Source organism: Sorex araneus, chromosome X, assembly GCF_027595985.1.
Source record: "Sorex araneus isolate mSorAra2 chromosome X, mSorAra2.pri, whole genome shotgun sequence".
Lineage (NCBI taxonomy): Eukaryota > Metazoa > Chordata > Mammalia > Eulipotyphla > Soricidae > Sorex > Sorex araneus.
In genome coordinates, this window is record NC_073313.1 from 242,364,203 (window position 1) to 242,382,906 (window position 18,704).

Sequence of the window (18,704 nt, forward strand, 5' to 3'; positions counted from 1 at the left end):
GTAAAATAAAAATATTTGGATAGTCTCTTTTAATACACTAAAAATGTATTCATGTGTATATAATCTCAATATGCAGATCATGACTGATTTTAACCAGTTTCAAAGCATTTGTCACCTATGTTCCTTACATTATGAACATATAATTAATTGATAACAGGAAAATACAAGAGATTTAAATTTTTTAATATCCATACCATCCATTTACTCTCCAAATTAATGATATGTAATTAAGAAGGGTTAGATTCTTTTTGGCCCCCATAAAAGATGTGAAAATTGTTTTGAGAATTTCACCTGCAGATAAAACTTCACTTATGGATCTGAAATTGCAGGGCCTGCCCGCAAAACGCATTCATGAAGTCAAAAAGGTATCATGGTATCATTTTATAAATTATCACTAGCAAAACAGAATCTATAATAAAATAGCTAGACTGATTTTACATTTATCAGTGATATAAAAAAAACAATGGTTTCTACATAGAAAGCTTTTGATATTTTTTAAATTATAGTTTAGTTTGATATGCCAAAAACAGTAACAAGTCTCACAATGGAGACATTACTGGTGCCCGCTCAAGCAAATCATTGAGCAACGGGATGACAGTTATACAGTGATAGTTTAGTTAGAATATTTTTAAAATTTATGATATTAATACATATGGTATCAATACATTGGGTATTTATGGTATCAATACATATGGCATCAACACATTGGGCTGGAGCTATAGCACAGTGGTAGGGCATTCTCCTTGCACTCGGCCAACCCGTGTTCGATTCTTCTGCCCCTCTTGGAGAGCCTGGCAAGCTACTGAGGGTATCCCACCCCATGGCAGAGACTGCCAAGCTACCCGTGGTATGTTCAATATGCCAAAAACAGTAACAATAAGTCTTTCAATGAGAGACGTTACTGGTGCCCGCTCGAGCAAATCGATGAGCAATGGGATGACAGTGACAGTGACGGTATCAACAGAAAAAGGGAAAAATATACGAGCTATGTCAAGATGGAGTTAGTATGAGGCTATCAAAAAGAAAGCAGTTCATTTACGATTTGGAAAATAATACCACTAGAATAAAAAGAATGCTGACTTCTTTAATAAAGATAACCTTAAAAGAAATATTGAGGTATTTTGTGCTGGGACCAGCCCTGAGAGAACATGCTTAAAGAAGTAATGCCATAAGGATTAAGAAAACAGACAGAATTAAGAGACAAAAAGCATGAAGTCAGGAGGCTTACCGCCTCATAGATTGATAACCTCAATGTTTCTCCAAGTACAATATTTATAGCTTAAGGGACTGGAATGATAGTACAATGGGTAGGGAATTCATCTTGTATTCAGTCAACCTGCGTTCAATCCCCAGATCCCATATGGTCCCCTGAGTGCCATCAGGAGTACTTCCTGAGTGCAGAGCCAGGAGTAACCCCTGAGCATCTCCAGGTATGACCCCCAAAGCCAAAAATAAATAAAGAGACAAAGAATATTAATTGCTTAGAATCAGTAATCAGCAGGAGAAGAACAAAGCTCTTTGGTCAGATGCCTAATTATCTTAACCTATCCATGTTAGACTTTTACATATCTGAGGGCCTTAGTTTATAGGGACAAACATTCTTGTAATGGACTTTCTCTAGGAGAGCTTCTTCTGGGAGAGAATGCAGAGATAGAGCACCACCGGCAACATTCCGCCTCTGGCACCAGCATTCTGAGTTGAAAGGTCTCATCTTGTCCTTCTTGATCTACCTATCTTGTCCCCAACAATTTTGATAATCTTCAAGTCTCTCTCTTGGATGTTGGCATTTCATTCCCTCTCATCCAGTGATGTCATACTTGATTATTTTTAGCTGATACATATAGTACTAATTGATCCCATGAAGATATTAAGAAGCTTTATTCCTGATTGTGACTTGATTGCTGCCATTAATTTGAGCTAAATAAACATTTTATTTTGCTCTATAGAATAAACCTTATGACCACTAGATTTTCCTTTCCTTCTAGTGATTCTTATCTTACCTTTCTTTAGCTTCTGTTTTATAAATCCCATGGGAAGAGAACCATAGGTTTGATACTTATAGGAATTATCTTTTAAGCCTCAAAGAAGCATTTTCTGGCCATTGCAAATGTTCAGCAGTGAAGTAATTGCATGGGGTAGAACACAGTTCCTTAACAATCTAGACTGGACCTAAAGGAGTGATGGTAGACAGGAAGCTTGATAAGTGGGCTATTAAACCCACATGTAGCTAATAGTCCTAGATCTTTGTCAAAGCCAACGAGTGCTTAGTGGTCAGAATTCTAGGGCTCAGAATCAGTCAAGATGTGAAGGAACCACAGTTTTCCAGCATCAGAATCCAGATAGAATGGATTAATGGAGTCAAAGGGAGGGGGGTGATAGTAGTTTCGGGGGTGCTGGGGGTTGTGTTGGTGGAGATGATGGTGGCAGGGAGGGTGGAGGAAGACAACAGTACCATTCTTTATTATACTCAAAAGGTAATTCATTAGGCACCTTCACATTCATTAACTTATTGATATGAAAGGACAAAATTCCATCAGGAAATGATTCACCCTAGAAGACAATATTACAACTTTCATTAGAAATGATCACTCTGGAAAAGAACTGAGTGCTGAAAGGAGGCAAAAGGCTACACGTGATTACCTTTCAGTACCTGTGTTGAAGACCATAATTCCCAAAAGGAGAGAGAGAGAGAGAGAGAGAGAGAGAGAGAGAGAGAGAGAGGCATCTGCCATAGAGCAGACTGTTAGAAATGACATGGAAAGAGGGAAAGGGAAACATTGGAACAGTGGAGATGGGAAATGTGCACTGGTGAAGGGCTGGGTGTTGGAGCACGGATGACTGAAATCCAATCATGAACAACTCTGTAACTGTGTAATTTCACAGTGATTCAATTAAAACAATAGAAGAAACAGAACCTAAAAACAAAAGACAATTTTGCAGATAAGGAAAAGTACGGGAACTGAATCACGGGAGGATTGTGACCTGTGGAATGAGAGGAAAGGAAGTGTAGCCGTGCATCTGGCCTCTGTATGCTGTGTGTACTTGCAGCAAAGAAGAATTCTGTTTAATGTCATTGTAGAGGTGTCACAGCTGGTTGTTAATATTTGCCTATCTGGGTTAGGATCTCCTCCGGATTACCCTAACTGCTACAGATGTATTCTGACAGAAGAATTTTTAGCTTTTTGCTTCCGCTCTATTTGACTCCATGTAATGTCTGATTCCATGTAAGTTTCTGGGACCAGCCTCCACGCAGCCCGCTCTGCACTCTTCAGTCTTTGAAGATTGTTCAGAGGGAAGCTCAGGCTAGATATTAATGCATAGATATATGTATATATTAGCACACATCTATATCTATCTATCTATCTATCTATCTATCTATCTATCTATCTATCTATCTATGGACATAAAGATTTTCTACATGGCCCCTATCTACTCTCAAAGCTGGATTCTTTAGTTTCCTAATGCCTCATTCATGATGGATGTTATTTATTTATTTTTTAATATTGAGTAGGAACTGGAGTGCTAGCACAGCTGGTAGGGCATTTGCCTTACATGCAGCTGACCAGGGTTTGATTTGTCTGTCCGTCTTGGAGAGCCCAGCAAGCTACCAAGAGTATACTGCCCACATGGCAGAGCCTGGCAAGGTACCCATGGCATATTTGATATGCCCAAAACAATAACAAGTCTCACAATGGAAACGTTACTGGTGCCTACTCGAGCAAATTGATGCACAATGGGACTACAGTGCTACAGTGCTAATGTCTGATCACATCTGCTTCCTGTCCTATAGAAATGCCTCATATTTAAAATTTTCCAGTGCATTTGTTGTTTTAGTCATGTGTATACATGTGTGTACATTAGGCCCATATAAGCATCAGACATAATTACAGGTGGATAATATGTCTGTATTGATGTTATATAATACAAATTAGATATAGGTGAAGATAATCTATAGATGTAGCTAGAGATAGAGAAGGATATTAATACAGATATAGAAACATAGATGTAGTTATAGATTCTTCTATTTCATGAGATGGAATTTAGGAGGGAGTGCAGAATGTTTATGTTTAGTGCATCATCATATTTCAGTCCAACACTTCTCATCTATTTTATTGCTTGGTTTTGTTGCATATTGCGTTGCTTTTTAAGTGCAGCTTATTTGGTTATATAATTTTATTTTAGATCAGTTTTAGTTGTTCTGTTGCCTTAATTATAGATTTCTATGTGATTTTTTTCAAGCTTACAATTTTCTTCAGGATTGAAAAGTGTCATTAAATGAAAGAAATACTGAGACTTTGAATGTTTAAACTGACGCAATTTGAAGGGGTTTGTTTGCTTTAAACAATCCTCTTCCCATAATTGCTGTAAGTACTATGGGATAATTGGTTCAATTTTAAGTTCAAAACAGTTCTTCCTTACAATCTGTCTCTTTAGTGTAAATTTAATAGATGTAAATGTAAGGAATTTTCAAAAAGACATGTGTTAGAAAGATCTCGTCTCATTTCTGCCTTTATGTAATGAACAGATATGCAAATAAAAGGAAAAAAACAGTTCAAATACTTCTATTTTCTATACATTTTCATCTAAACAGTATGTCTTTCTTTAAAATGTTGTTTAAAATTTTCTTTAAAATGTTGTTTAAAATTTCTTTAAAATATAGTTGACTATATAACATGTACCAACATGATGTTTTCTAATTTATTAGCATGAATAACACTAATGACAATGTCAGTTTGCTTTAACAATAGTTCCATAAATCTAAGAAAATTTGTGGCATCATAGAGTTCTCTAGTCTGTGGATGGTGAATACCTAACTCAGGATTATTTCATTATTTTTTGTTTATTTAGCTTTAAAAGAGAAACGAGTCTATAATTTTATCTAAACTAAGACACTTTTGAAAGTGAAAGAAGTTGCTGATGACAGTTCTATCAGGAAAACAAAGTCAGAAACTCTCCTGGGGAAAATAAGACATCTGGATCACCAACATGTTAGTTACACTTTCAGGCTCATTGTACCAAATCTAATTCACACTGGGATTTTATATCACAACACCATTTGATTATAAATGCAAATTAACATCTTTCAGGGAGATACGAATATATAAGAGCAATTGGGTAAGGGGAAGGAGGACTACACCTGGCAGTGCTCAGAGGAACCATATGTTTTGCTGGGAATAGAACCAGAGTTGACCACATGCAAGGAGAGTACCTTAACCCCAGTACTGTCTGTCTGGTCTCAAGATGAATCATTAAACAATTTTGTATTCTTTTGGCTCTTAAAAATAGATGAAATATACCAATGACAACGAAAACGAAATATCGTAAAATTGTTCCCTTAATTCTAGTGGTTTGCCTATAATATTATATTAGAAGTATTTTATGTAATTACATATTACATAAATTACATATTTTATGTAATTGCATAAATATTTTGTTTTATGTAATATTTCATTAAAAATACCATCATTGTGTCACTGTATCACTGTCACCCCATTGATTATCAATTTGTTCAAGCAGGCCCAGTAATGTCTCCATTCATCCTAGCCCTGAGATTTTAGCAGCCTCTTTACTCGTCCTTCCAAACGGTGCCGCATTAGAGGCTCTTCAGGGTCAGGGGAATGAGATCCATCATTGTTACTGTATTTGGCATATGAATATGCCACAGGGAATTTGCCAGGCTCTCCCCCATGCGGGCAATAAACTCTCGGTAGCTTGCCACGTTCTCCAAGAGGTAGAACTAGGCTATCAGATGTGCAGCCCCGCACTTTCGGGAGCTTGGTCTTATAGTCTCTGGATGTTGGCCGTTGATGAAATTACACATTGCTGGGGCTGCGGGGGGGGGGGGGGCATGGGTAGTTTCTGGATGTGACTGCCTAGCTACTGGAAAATGGGGAATCTGGGTGGAAGAGGCCCACTCCTGAACTGAGCAGACTTGGAGATCTCAGTCCTGGGTCCTGCACACCTGGGTTCTTCTACCAGTTCCTTCATGCGTGAGGCTGGTCCATATGTGTGGAGAGTGGTCTTGAGCATGGCTGTGGCTGGGTTCTGGAGGTCTTCAACTGCCGGGGCTATCAATTCAGTGGAGAAGTCTTGTCCCAGGGGTATGTAAATTTGAAGTACAAGAAACCTCTGGATAAGTCCAAGGATTTGTTTAGTCTCCTTTGGTAACTGAATTTTGTTTGAAGAAAAACACTTTAATGTCATAGACCCCACAACCATAAACTTAAAAAAAAAAAAAAACCTTCTACCTCTAAGTCCCCTGTATTCCTAGTTAAATATTTCCCTACCTTCCAGAAGACATTGCTCTACTGAATTTTGTGTAATCTTTCCTGTGTTTCATTTTACTACATGGGTACATAGGCAAGTTTAGGGAATATAGTTCAAACTCAGTCCACAATGGGGAAGGCAAATGCCCCACCCCTGTACTTTTGCTCAAGCTCCAGGGAACTAAGTTTCTTTTAAAATTTTTCTTTTATTCACATGAAAAATAAGTATGTCAGCAAGAATATTGCTACTATTAACTAGTTCATGCCTTTTTTTCTGATGTATAATTCCATCTTAATAATGTGTCAGGTTTTGATATATGCAACTATATGATCTGTTTGATTTTTGTGTACCCTATGTTAATCTGCTTTGTCTTCTAGCTAAGACTTAAAATATCATTTTGGTGACTCTTCCATATGAATTTTGTAATTTTCAAGTAGGTTTTGTGGAATCCTTTGATTTACCCTTGTATTTGCATTGAGTCTATATATAAGTTTAGAGATAATTAAAATTCAAATTTTAGTTGATTATTAAAAAGTTGTTTCTTCAATATGGACGATTCTCAAAAAATTAGAAATTGAGCTCCCATTTGACCCAGCAATACCACTGCTGGGAATATATCCCAGAGAGGAAAAAAGTATAATCGAAATGGCATCTGCACATGTATGTTCATCGCAGCACTGTTTACAATAGCCAGAATCTGGAAAAAACCCGAATGCCCTAGAACGGATGACTGGTTGAGGAAACTTTGGTACATCTATACAATGGAATACTATGCAGCTGTTAGAAAAAAGGAGGTCACAAATTTTTTATTTAAGTGGATCGGCATGAAAAGTTTCATGCTAAGTGAAATGAGTCAGAAAGAGAGAGACAGACATAGAAAGATTGCACTCACCTATGACATATAGAATAACAGAGTGGGAGACTAACACCCAAGAATTGTAGAAACAACTACCAGGAGTTTGACTCCATGGCTAGGAGGCTGGCCTCACATTCTGGGGAAAGGGCAACTCAGAGAAGGGATCACCAACTATAATGTAGTCGAAGGCCATGTGGGAGAAGGGAGTTGCGGGCTGAATGAGGGCTAGAGACTGAGCACAGTGGCCACTCAACACCTTTATTGCAAACCACAATAGCTAATTAGAGGGAGAGAACAGAAGGGAATGCCCTGCCACAGTGACAGGGTGGGGTGGGGGGGAGATGGGATTGGGGAGGATGGGAGGGATGCTGAGTTTACTGGTGGTGGAATATGGGCACTGGTGAAGGGATGGGTTCCCAAACTTTGGGGGAAGCATAAGCACAGATGTGTATAAATCCGTAACTGTACCCTCATGGTGATTCATTAATTAAAAATAAATAAATTTATTTTAAAAAAAAAGTTGTTTCTTCCTAAACAGCTTTAGTAATCTTTTTTAGCAATTTCTCTACTCATCTATATTTTCATATTTATTAGCATAAAATTGACCATAAAACTTTAATAGTTCTCAAACTTTATGGTATCTATAGTTATTTTATCTCTTATATGTTCAAAATTGTTTCATTTTTTTCTCCATTATGTTTATAATCTGTCAATTTTATTTGCCTTATTTAATGAGCTTGTTGAGTCCATAATGTATTTGCATTGTTTCTTCAGTTCCTTTGTTCATTTTTATCCCTTTTCTTGTTTTGCATTCATTATGTTATCCTTATTTTATTGATTTATAGCTCAAAATTATATTTTCAGAAATAAATTACTTTAGGTTATTAATTTTCTTCAATCACGAATCACGAAATCACAAAATCCTGTTAATCACCGATTTCTCGGACAGGCTCAGTAACATCTCATTTCATCCTTTCCCTGAGATCTTAGAAGTCTGTCTCGACTCGGCCCTCCTAACGAAGTTGCACTGGGGGCTCTTCAGGGTCAGGGGAATGAGATCCAGCTTGTTACTGGATTTTGCATATGAATACACCATGGGAAGCTTGCAAAGCTGTCCCATGTGGGCAGGAAACTCTCAGAAGATTGCCAGTTTCTCCCAGAGGGAGAAAGCCGCACGCTTCTGAGAGCTTGCTTTAAACTCTCTCTGGATGTTGGCCATTGATGGTATATTACACACACCTGGGTTTCTCTGCCAGTACCCTCATGCATGAGGCCTGTCCAAACGTGTGGAGAGGGGCCTTGAGTATGGCTGTAGCTAGGCTCCTGTGGTCTTCGGCCGCCAGGAGCTCTGCTCGAGGTGGGGAGGGAAGCTGGAGCCCATCCCCTCCGAGGGGCCCCGGGGAAGACAGCCAGGCGTGCGGGCAAGAGACTCTTGAATTTTCTTCAATATTTTACCTATATGCCATTATTTTGATAAGAATTTTGCTATAAATTATCTTTTGTATTGTAATTTAATTATTTCCTTTTTGACCTATGTGTATGTATATGTTTCAGTATATAGGTTGACAAATTGAAACACTATAAATTTTAAACTTTATTTTAAATAATGCTTTTCTAAAAAATTAACTTAGACTTGTTTATAAAACAGAACATTATCAGTTTTTATAATAGCTAATGTGTGGTTAAAAAGTGTTTGTACTCATGTGTAAAATTTTTTATATTAAAATTGTTTGCACCCTCAAATTTTTCTTAAACTACTTGTCCTGTCAATTACCATAGCTACTTAAATTAGATTTTTCACTATCGTGGCAAATTTTTTTACCTATACTTGTAGTTCAAAATTTCTAAAAATTTATTTACAAGTAGGCAGTTTAAAAATGTGACATGCTTCTCATGTCTTTAGTGCTATATTACTGCATTTGATCCAGTTTACTACTAGTAATACTTTGTACCTTAAAACATGATTTTCTCTGGCACTGACAAAGCTAAAAGAGTTTTGTTAGGCTAGCATTGAGCTGGTAGGTGTTTTTTTTTTTTTCTAAACCTTCAGCTTCAACATATCTAGATCTTTATGCATTAGGTACATCTCTTTTATAAAAAGTAAATATTTAAAATTTTATACCATTTTGACAGGTTTTGTTTTCCAAGAAGATGTAGTTAGTTTGCATAAATTATGAATACAGATGCAAGTTCATTTCTGTTACTTTCTCCTTCTTATTACACACTTATTATTTTACTGTGAATATTTTCTTATTTACATCTTATACCCTCTCAGATTGTATTTAATTTCGTTTCATTTTTCTTGCATTGTCTTGGTTTAGCATTGTTTATTTTCCTTTAATGGTTTATAAAGTATTGTATTCTACTTGAAATTTTTATGTATTTGAAAAAATGCTAACTTTTCTACCAAACAAAACAGCATACAAGGGTTTATGTCATAAAGTAGACATTCTTTCCATTGATTTTTAGGACGATTATTTTTAAATTTATCTCAGAGATTGGCATATCTTTGTTCACCATTTCCTTTTTCATCTCAGATATTCTAAGATTTGTATCCTTCTCAAAGAAATCATTTAGAAGAATCATTTTTTGACAATCAGTGGAAGTAGATTTTCCAGAGGCAGTTTGAAAATGTCTTTATTTTTAGTTTTATTGCTTAAAAATACTTATTCTGATATTATTATTATATGCCTTTTATGCTTCAAATATATTACCCTACTCTCTTCTGGTCTAAGTTCCCTCAAAGCAATAGGTTAAACCCCAAATTTGCCATTGATGTCTTTTAATATTTTTTCCTTGTTGTTGATATTTTAAAAAATCATTGAAATAGTCTTAGCTTATTTTTTTTTGTAAATTTCATTGTATTCCCAAATCATGTCATTGACATATTACATCTATTCTGGAAAATTTTTATCTTTTCACATGGTATGTTTTCATATTGTCTCTAAGCTTTACATACTTTGAAAGAGTATGTGAAGATAATAGTTTATCTTCTATTTTTGACAGACAGCCTCTCATATTTTTCACTTTTATCTCTTTTTATGCCATATTTTGGGTGATTTTCTGAGAAGCCTCCTCTGTCTCACTTTATCTCTTTTTCATTGTATCTGAACTAGAGATAATTTTGTATATAAGAGATATCAGGTAGTATTGATAAATATCTAGTTGTCATAATCTAGTGATGACTTCTGCATCTATTGGGTTGGTACCAAAGTTGCTGGTAAGCATCCTATATGCATATTGTATCCATACAAACACATACTCTAATGCATAAAAAAATGAACCGGCTCAAATGATCCTCAGTTCATTGCCACAACACAGGCACATATCCCCAGCCTTTGTGTCTGGTTTTGGTGACCCCTGAGCACTGCCAAGCCTGGTAGTACTGTATTACCAGACCATAGAACCAAATCTCAGGCACAAAATGCCAGTCAAGCATGACCAGATTGGCCTGGAGCCCAGCTCAGTTGAGTCTGAGGAAAGAGCACAGAGGTGAAGCATGCCTTGTGTGTATGGGAACTAAGTTGGATTCAAAACACCAAATGATTCCTAGAGCATCACTGAGTATAGTCCAGGAGGTCCCAGTACAACAGGGCTTGAGGAGCACTGTATCAGTGGATAATGTTGAACTGTCAGGCCTGCCAACCCTGATTGGCTGAGTTTCACTGGAAGTAGACTGGATCCCCTCTCCCCAAATAAATTCATTTTTTAAAGATTTGATTATTGTAGTTAAACTGCCTAGTCAATTTTGATATTATATTTCCATAGTAATACCTGCATCAGCCTTTAATGTATTTAATAATCCACAGTAACTATAGTTTCTGTATATATGATTAAGTTGTTTCTGCTGAGTAATGTTCACAATAGTTTTTAATGTAAGTTTAGTCCTTGGGATGTTGTCTGTGGGAATTCTTTAAGACCTCTGTTAATAGTCATGTTACTCAATGGACCAACAACATAAACATCACTCTAGAGCATATCACTGTTTCACTGTCATCCCATTGATCAACGATTTTCTCATGCGGGCACCAGTAACATCTCCGTTTGTCCTAGCCCTGAGATTTTAGCAGCCTCTCTTTACTTGTTCTTCCCAGCAGTGCCGCATTGGAGGCTCTTTCAGGGTAAGGGGAATGAGACCCGTCATTGTTACTTTATTTGGCATATCGAATACAACATGGAGAGCTTGCCAGGCTCTGCCATGCAGGCAGGATGCTCTCAGTACCTTGCCAGGTTCTCTGTGAGAGGGAGAACTAGGCTATAAGAGGTGGCACGGCTGCAAAAGCGACCACATGCTTCCGGGAGCTTTGTTTTATAGTCTCTGGATCTTGGCCATTGATGGGATTACACGGTGTGTGTGTGGGGGGGAGGAGGAGGAGAGAGTGGGCACAGCTCTGGCGGGGAGTTGCTGGGTGTGACCACTTAGCTACTGGAAAATGGGGCATCTGGGCAGAAAAGGCCCAGGCCTGACTTGAGCAGGCTTGAAGATCTCATCCCTGGGTCCCACACACTTGGGTTCCTCTGATGGTTCCTTCATGCTGTGAGGCTCTGTTAGGGCCCCTTTGGGGGTGCAGCCTGCCCACCTGGTGGCTCCTTGCATTGCCTTTTGTTGTCTGGGGGAAGAAACTCCCATTGCTGAGCCCAGACGTGCTGGGGACAGGGCCTGGCCTCCTGGCGCCCTGCTCTGGCACTTGGCTGGTTCTCCAGCCAGCAACGCAGAGCCGTGCCCAGCCTCGCACCCTGCCCCAGTTCTGCTTGTCTGTTGGTTCTGAGTCCCTGGCCCCTTCCCTTCCCGGGTCTGGGGGAGGATTTCTGACGGCGCCCGGGAGCGCCAGGCCCTGGGCTGGGGGGACCGTCTCGCTGGGAGCCCCCTTTCTTCATGCTGGGCGAGGGGCCCTGGACCGGGCCTGGTCACTGGGCTCAGGGCTGGCTCAGGATGCCAACAGTGAAGTCCTCTGTGGAGATCCTCCCGGGCACACGGGCTCCAGCTGTTGGACACTTGGATAGTCTGTAACCTGCTTCCTGGCAGAAGTTTCCCGAAGGCCCAGAGGCTCCACTTGCCTACAAGCTTTTCTCTTCTCCGTCGCGGGTCCAGGACTGGAAGTGGGACTCAGAGGGGCAGGACTAAGCAGCCAGGGCTGCCCCCAGGGTGGCCACACTGGGGCTGTGCTCACGCCGGTGTTTGAGAGACGTTTAAGAACTTCTGATTTCTAAGGGTTTTTTTTTGTTGTTGTTACTATTTGTAGGGTTCCCCCCCGCCCCGCAGATTTTCATGACTTTATAGCTTGGTTGGTTAGTTGGTTGGTTGGTTTGCTTCTTGAATCTCCAGTTTTTGTGGTTTGTTAGTTTTTGTGGTTTGTTTGTTTTTGTTTCATTCTAGCGAAGGGCTTCCAAATGCTTTGCGTTTCAAAGGCTTTATTTTCCTTTCAGTATCTATATTGTACCCAAACCAGGGATTTGGGGCCATTACTCCATTCTTTCATATAGGAAACAGTGTGAAGATTGTTTTATTAGGATATTACTAATAGGTTAAAATTTGGGTGATGTGAGCTTTGATATATATATCTGATAATATGTATATATGCATACATATCTATGTATTTCCCTCTATGATTTGTTGCCTACTGTCTGAATCCCATCAAATATAGTGTGGTACCTGAAAGCATCACAGGTTGAGTTCCCCACCCCTCCGCCCCGAGCAGAGCCCTGGCAGCCGAAGACCTCCGGAACCCAGCCACAGCCATGCCCAAGGCCCCTCTCCACACTGGAGCGTATTAGAAATAAAAACCTTAAGGCTCTGCAGCCAATATTCTAAATCAGAATTTCTAGGGATTGAGCCAAGGTATATGCTTTATGCACATTCCAAAGGCTATACTCTTACTCATTTTCTAGTTTGAGGTTTGAAAAAAAAAATGGTCATTTAAAGTATTTCTTTAAAAACATTTTCTATTTCTTACTCAACAAGACATACCACAAACATAAGATCATTAACACACACACACACACACACACACACTATTTTGGATATAAGGAATGTAGAATAGTAGCCATATCATATGAGTCAAAATGCATATGAGAACATGAAGCTTATATTAGAAATTTTCAATAAATTATTTTTTCTTTTCTTCACCAAACAAGCCTGGACAGGTAAGCCTGTATCTATGAGACAGATATTTTTCTTGTTTATTTATTAAGTGTCACTCCCCTCAATATCTTTTTGTTTGGTTTTGGTTTTGTTGAGGGTCAGAGGTGTTGATGTTCTATTCTTGGGAGAATCTCCTAGAGTGATTAACCCATTGAATATTATCTCTGACTCTCCTTAACATCTTGACTGTCACCTGAGCTTCTACTCTCCTTGAGCCCAGATTTTTAACCTGTGGTCCATTAAATTCCATCATGATCTAATCTTCTCCTATTCAGCAAAAGTGTTCATTTTATCTATTTCTATCTAAACTCACCTTCTGCACCCCTCTCCCCTGCACTCCCACCCAACACACACACTAGAATTGCATTTTCTTCTACTCTCCATTGGTCATTGTCTCATGTTAGAAACTAAATAAACAGCAAAATGAAGAACTTTTGAGATATTTAATATAATCATTCTAAACAAAAAAAAATTTCATGTATAATCCATTGTATAAACACAGAAGTTCTTGTATATTGTTAAAAATATCCAAAATATTAATATGTTCTGAGTAACAGTTCAAATGACTGGTCATCCAGACTGTCAACTGAACAGCAATGACGGATTCTAGCCTGACAATTGCATAATTTAAGTTGCTAACAGCTACTCTAGGAGTAGACAGAGGGAACTAGGCAGTTTGTCAGTTATTTAATGATCTCAGTCAGGCAGAGAATTTAATACTAAGTAATAAATATTGACTCACAGGCACATGCCCTCTAACAAGTTAGGTTCCAAAGCAGAGTATGAACCATTGTAACTGCGCACTGCCCTTAGTTTTAAATAGATAGTCATTCTGCACCAACAGTAAGCCAGTCTAAAATATAATTGCCCAGGGTACAAGATGAAATATGTAGTCTTTTTTAAAAAAAGGTTCACATCCAGTGTTGTTACATAAGTTTTCCCATATGGAGAATTTAATCAGTCAGACTTTTTTCTCACATGGTAAGTTTTAATACAGTCCTTTAGAAAAAAGCAATGTATTGCAATTATAACCTTTAATTAACCATTATAACTTGGTGGCAATATTTTCTAGATTCCCCAAGTAAAATGAAGCACAGCTATTTGAATTAGTATTCCAATTCTCTGCTTCACTTTCCTAAAGGAAACATTCAGTGTACTTAATGATCTTGTTCAATGCAGGGCAAAGTAGCAAATGAAGTAAAGGAAAAGTGTCCTGGCAATTGTTTTCCTATTGTAGATATTAGAAAAAGTCCATGCTACATAATAATATTCTCACAATGTTTCATAATTATAACTTAAAACAGCTCAGTAGATAATGTATATGATCTCTTATGAAGATCAAACCATACAAAATTGTTGGTATTTGACTATTTTCAACCTTGAAACTCAGAAATGCCCTGAGGTTCAATGCATTATTGGTCTTCCCACTTAAATTGATTCTTGTGTGAGAACTATTAAGTTATGATGTAATGAAATAGAAGCCATCCCATGGTATTATAGAACAAGGAAAATGTGATCTGACAGACATGTTAATAAGAAAAAAAAATTTTTAATTCCTATTTTTCTTTCAGGACCACCAAGAAAATTCTTTGTGGTATACTAATGGGCTCAAATTTTGTTAGATGCTCACTTTCAACTATATCTCTGATACTCTGTGGTTCTTTCCAGCCATGCAGCATTCTTCTGATTCATTTTTCTCCATTTGTGCTGTTTTTCTCTGTGATGTGAATCCATCCCTATCCATTCTGTCATGCCTCCATTTTTTGCTGCTTCTTCAGATTGCACTGACCCGTAAGAGGTAAGCTCCATCAAAAAAGAGGGAAAATTGACTCTCCTTTTTGTCCAGGAAGAATTCTTTGTCCAATTATTCCATAACACTATTTCTAAAACTAGCGCATTCTACATGACACTTTGAAAGAAATTTAGAAGGGAAATAATTCCCCATAAACAGACCCACACTAAATTGCTAGAATACCTTGAACGCTTTTACACTTGTGTTGTGAAGTCAGTAAAGTCAGTATTGTTGATTATCTTCCATTAGAATCAACATAGTGCCCTTATATTTGTATGTCAAAAGCTTCTTTAACCCTCTCTATGACAATATGCACCTACAATATGCAAAAAATTGGTGTTATTCATTGTCAACTTTATCTCAGTGTTCTCAGGCCTTTTCTGGCAATGACAATTCTCAGTATCCTCATTGCCAGAGTCATGAAGTTTTAAAAAAAAGATGCCACTTGAAATAGACTGTGCCATTATTCTTCAGCAACATATACAAATGTTCTAAGGCTTAACAATTTATGCCACAAACTGATGAAATCAATTTTTTACATAATAGCTAATGCTCCTCCTTAGTGTACTATATAGTTCAGTTTGTGGGAATTATTCTCATATTGGTTTCCACTCCATTTCCAAATTTAGATTAGAATGTAATATAGTATCTGTAGATGCTGATTTCTAATGATGTGCCCAAACTTATAGAATGCAGTGTTACTTCATAAAAAATTATTTTAAAACAATTTACTATGACCAGTAATTGATAATTGAGTTTCATAATAAAAAGTTTCTCAGAAAAGAGAATTGAGATTTCTTTTTATTCAAAATACAGTGAGTTTGCTCGTCAACTGAAACCATTTTTCCCTTAAAAAGGCAGGGCAATGTACACAGGCAACCTCACAGAACACATGAAATTTGAAGCTTTCACACATCTATTGTTAATTTTCTCAGAGTTTTCTCTGAGATGTGGCACTAAAAAAAAAAAAAGGAAAAGAAAGATCTCAATTCTACAATTCTATGTATGTGGGTTAATTAAGTTTCACCTTGGCAATTCTAAAGAAGCCAGGTTCATAGGATAATACTATCCCAGCAGTATTATTTGTGTCCTCTTGCCAATTAGCAATGAATTGTTTTATATTGGAAGTATGTCAAAATGTGACAGGTAAAGAATAAATTTGCATCACTTGCTTTGCTCTCCAGACTGGATTTTGTTTATCCAGACAGATGTTCTGGTCTTTTCCAGACACCAATTAGCATATCTAATATATTTAGTAAAATAAATATTTAATACAAGAAGAGAATATAGATTTTAAGTGTATATGTTATATTACCACTATATGATTGAATTTATGTAGAAAGTCATTTGAACCTTTGCAATCTCAAGTATTTCTATTCATATCTGTGACCTGCTACCAAGTCTTTGCAACATCCCAGTTAATAATTGTTTCACCGGTCTGTTCATCTTGTTTTCTTCATTTTCACATGGATTGATTTTTACATAATAGCCATATATGATATGCTTTATAAAATTAAGTCTCTGCATAAGTAAATTTCTGCTTAAAATACAAGATGGCTTAAATTTGTAGGGAATGGAAAGAATACCTACAAAGCTAACTTCTTTGACAGTGTTTTTGAGAAACTGCTATTAAAAATAGGAAGTAATCAACTCTACCTGAAAGGGGAAGGAATGGATTAAGGCTGGCTTCCTATAGGCAACAAGTGACCAGAATCATGTAAGTGGGAATTTGCCTGATGGAAAAGGTTCTGTAAGCCATGGAAACAACACAAGGAAAAGTATGTGGGATGTCTTACTTGGAAGATTGCAGCCAGTTTGATTGGTTGAAGACTCCAGCCGATTTAATTGAACCACAAAACACCTCACATAGGGATAGAAAGGGAATGGAACCAAAATAACAGAAATTATATTTCTATATTCATTGTATGATTGAGGTGGGTATGCCTCTATAAACAGACATCAAGTGGGAAAATAATGTGATCATATATTTGTGCTTTAGAAAATAATATTATATGGCATTAACATTTTGTTTCTAGACAGCAATTTTCTACCTATGTTCTAAAAATCATTTTTATAGGCGAGAAAGCACCTATCAATTTCATATTTAGATATTTAAGGTTTTTCAAGTTTAACAGCATTATAATGTCATAGGTACTAATTTTTCAGCCACTTCACAAAGGAGGACACAAATCCTCCCTTTCCATATCATGGCAATTTTACTTTATACTATGAGCATTGCCACCAATAAAAAATCATTTTTGCTAAGCTTTACATGAATATAAATTAAGGTAATGTATATACCAAAGAGGAACTAGCACAGAAGGACCTTGGTTAAAGCCTATGAATATTCATACTTTGATAGGGTACAAATTATACCTTTAAAATTGAAATACAAATTTAATTCTAGTGTAATAAAATATAAATTTTATCTTTAAAAATTAAAATAGAAATTTCCATTTTTATTATAATAAAATAGAAATTATACCTTTAAAACTTAAAATAAACATATTTTAATTTAAAAATTAAAACATAAATGACATTTACAGATCACAGGTTTATAACCATTTAAAGTGTTACAAAACATAAAAGTTAATTGTATATAATAGTCTGAATATAAAGTCTAAATTTCTTATGTATCATGCACTGTTAAGAATAGATAACATTGCTTAATATTTATGAAAAGTATTTTTAACTTTGAAACCTTTATGTTTAGGTAACTATGAGATATTGTCAATAGTATAATATATATTTTAACTAGTATGAGTTAAAGCATATTGGGTTAAAGAGATTTTACAACCCGTAAGGTGCTTGCTTTGCCTCCAACTGGCCCAGCTGCTGTCCCTAGGCACCCCGTGTGGACCCCATGTTCCCACTAGGACAGATTTCTGAGCACAGAATCAGTGTGGTTCCATCCCCCCCATATCAATTTTATATATTTTCCTCTGACATATTGACCTTTTATGAAAAAGTTATTATTAAATATTTTTCATCCCGTAGATGATTTGACCTTTACCAGTTTCTGGGGGGCACTGTAGCACTGTCATCCCGTTGTTCATCGACTTGCTCGAGTGGGCACCAGTAATGTCTCCATTGTGAGACTTGTTACTGTTTTTGGCATATCGAGTATGCCATGGGTAGCTTGCCAGGCTCTGCTGTGCGGGTGGGATACTCTCGGTAGCTTGCTGGACTCTCCAAGAGGGACGAAGGAATCGAACCCGGGTCGGCCTCGTGCAAAGCTAACGCCCTACCCACTGTGCTATCACAAAGTCAACCTAAAGTTTCTGGGTATCAATTAAAATTTTTCCCTTCTTTCATGTTTTGAAGTACATCTTGACATACCAAGATGGAATCATACTTGTATTTTCCTTTTTAAAAAATTGCTCTTCTTTTCATTTTTTAGCAGTTTCTCTTTAGCAACATTTTCTATTTAAATTATACCCATTTGATCAAAATTTGGTCCATTATTCATAGTAGAGGGGTGTCATGTAGACTTCCTTAGCAAAATCTAGACTTTCTGTTTTCACTAGCCAAAATGTATGAGAACAGGTTTATACTTCCTTGGGTCATATTAAAGATGAGATTACTGTTGGAACAAAATCATTTAGTTCACACTGTGGACTAAATATATATACTAGCTTAGAAATTAA

At 37.0% G+C, this 18,704-nt stretch overlaps 1 protein-coding gene and 1 pseudogene across 10 annotated transcripts in view; one reads left to right on the top strand and one right to left on the bottom strand.

Moving 5' to 3' along the window:
* The window catches only part of UNC80 (unc-80 homolog, NALCN channel complex subunit), a 253,774-nt gene that overhangs the window by 95,641 nt on the left and 139,429 nt on the right, over positions 1-18,704 (top strand). The window lies entirely within an intron of this gene.
* Positions 17,210-17,362, bottom strand: LOC129400706 (small nucleolar RNA SNORA29; annotated as a pseudogene).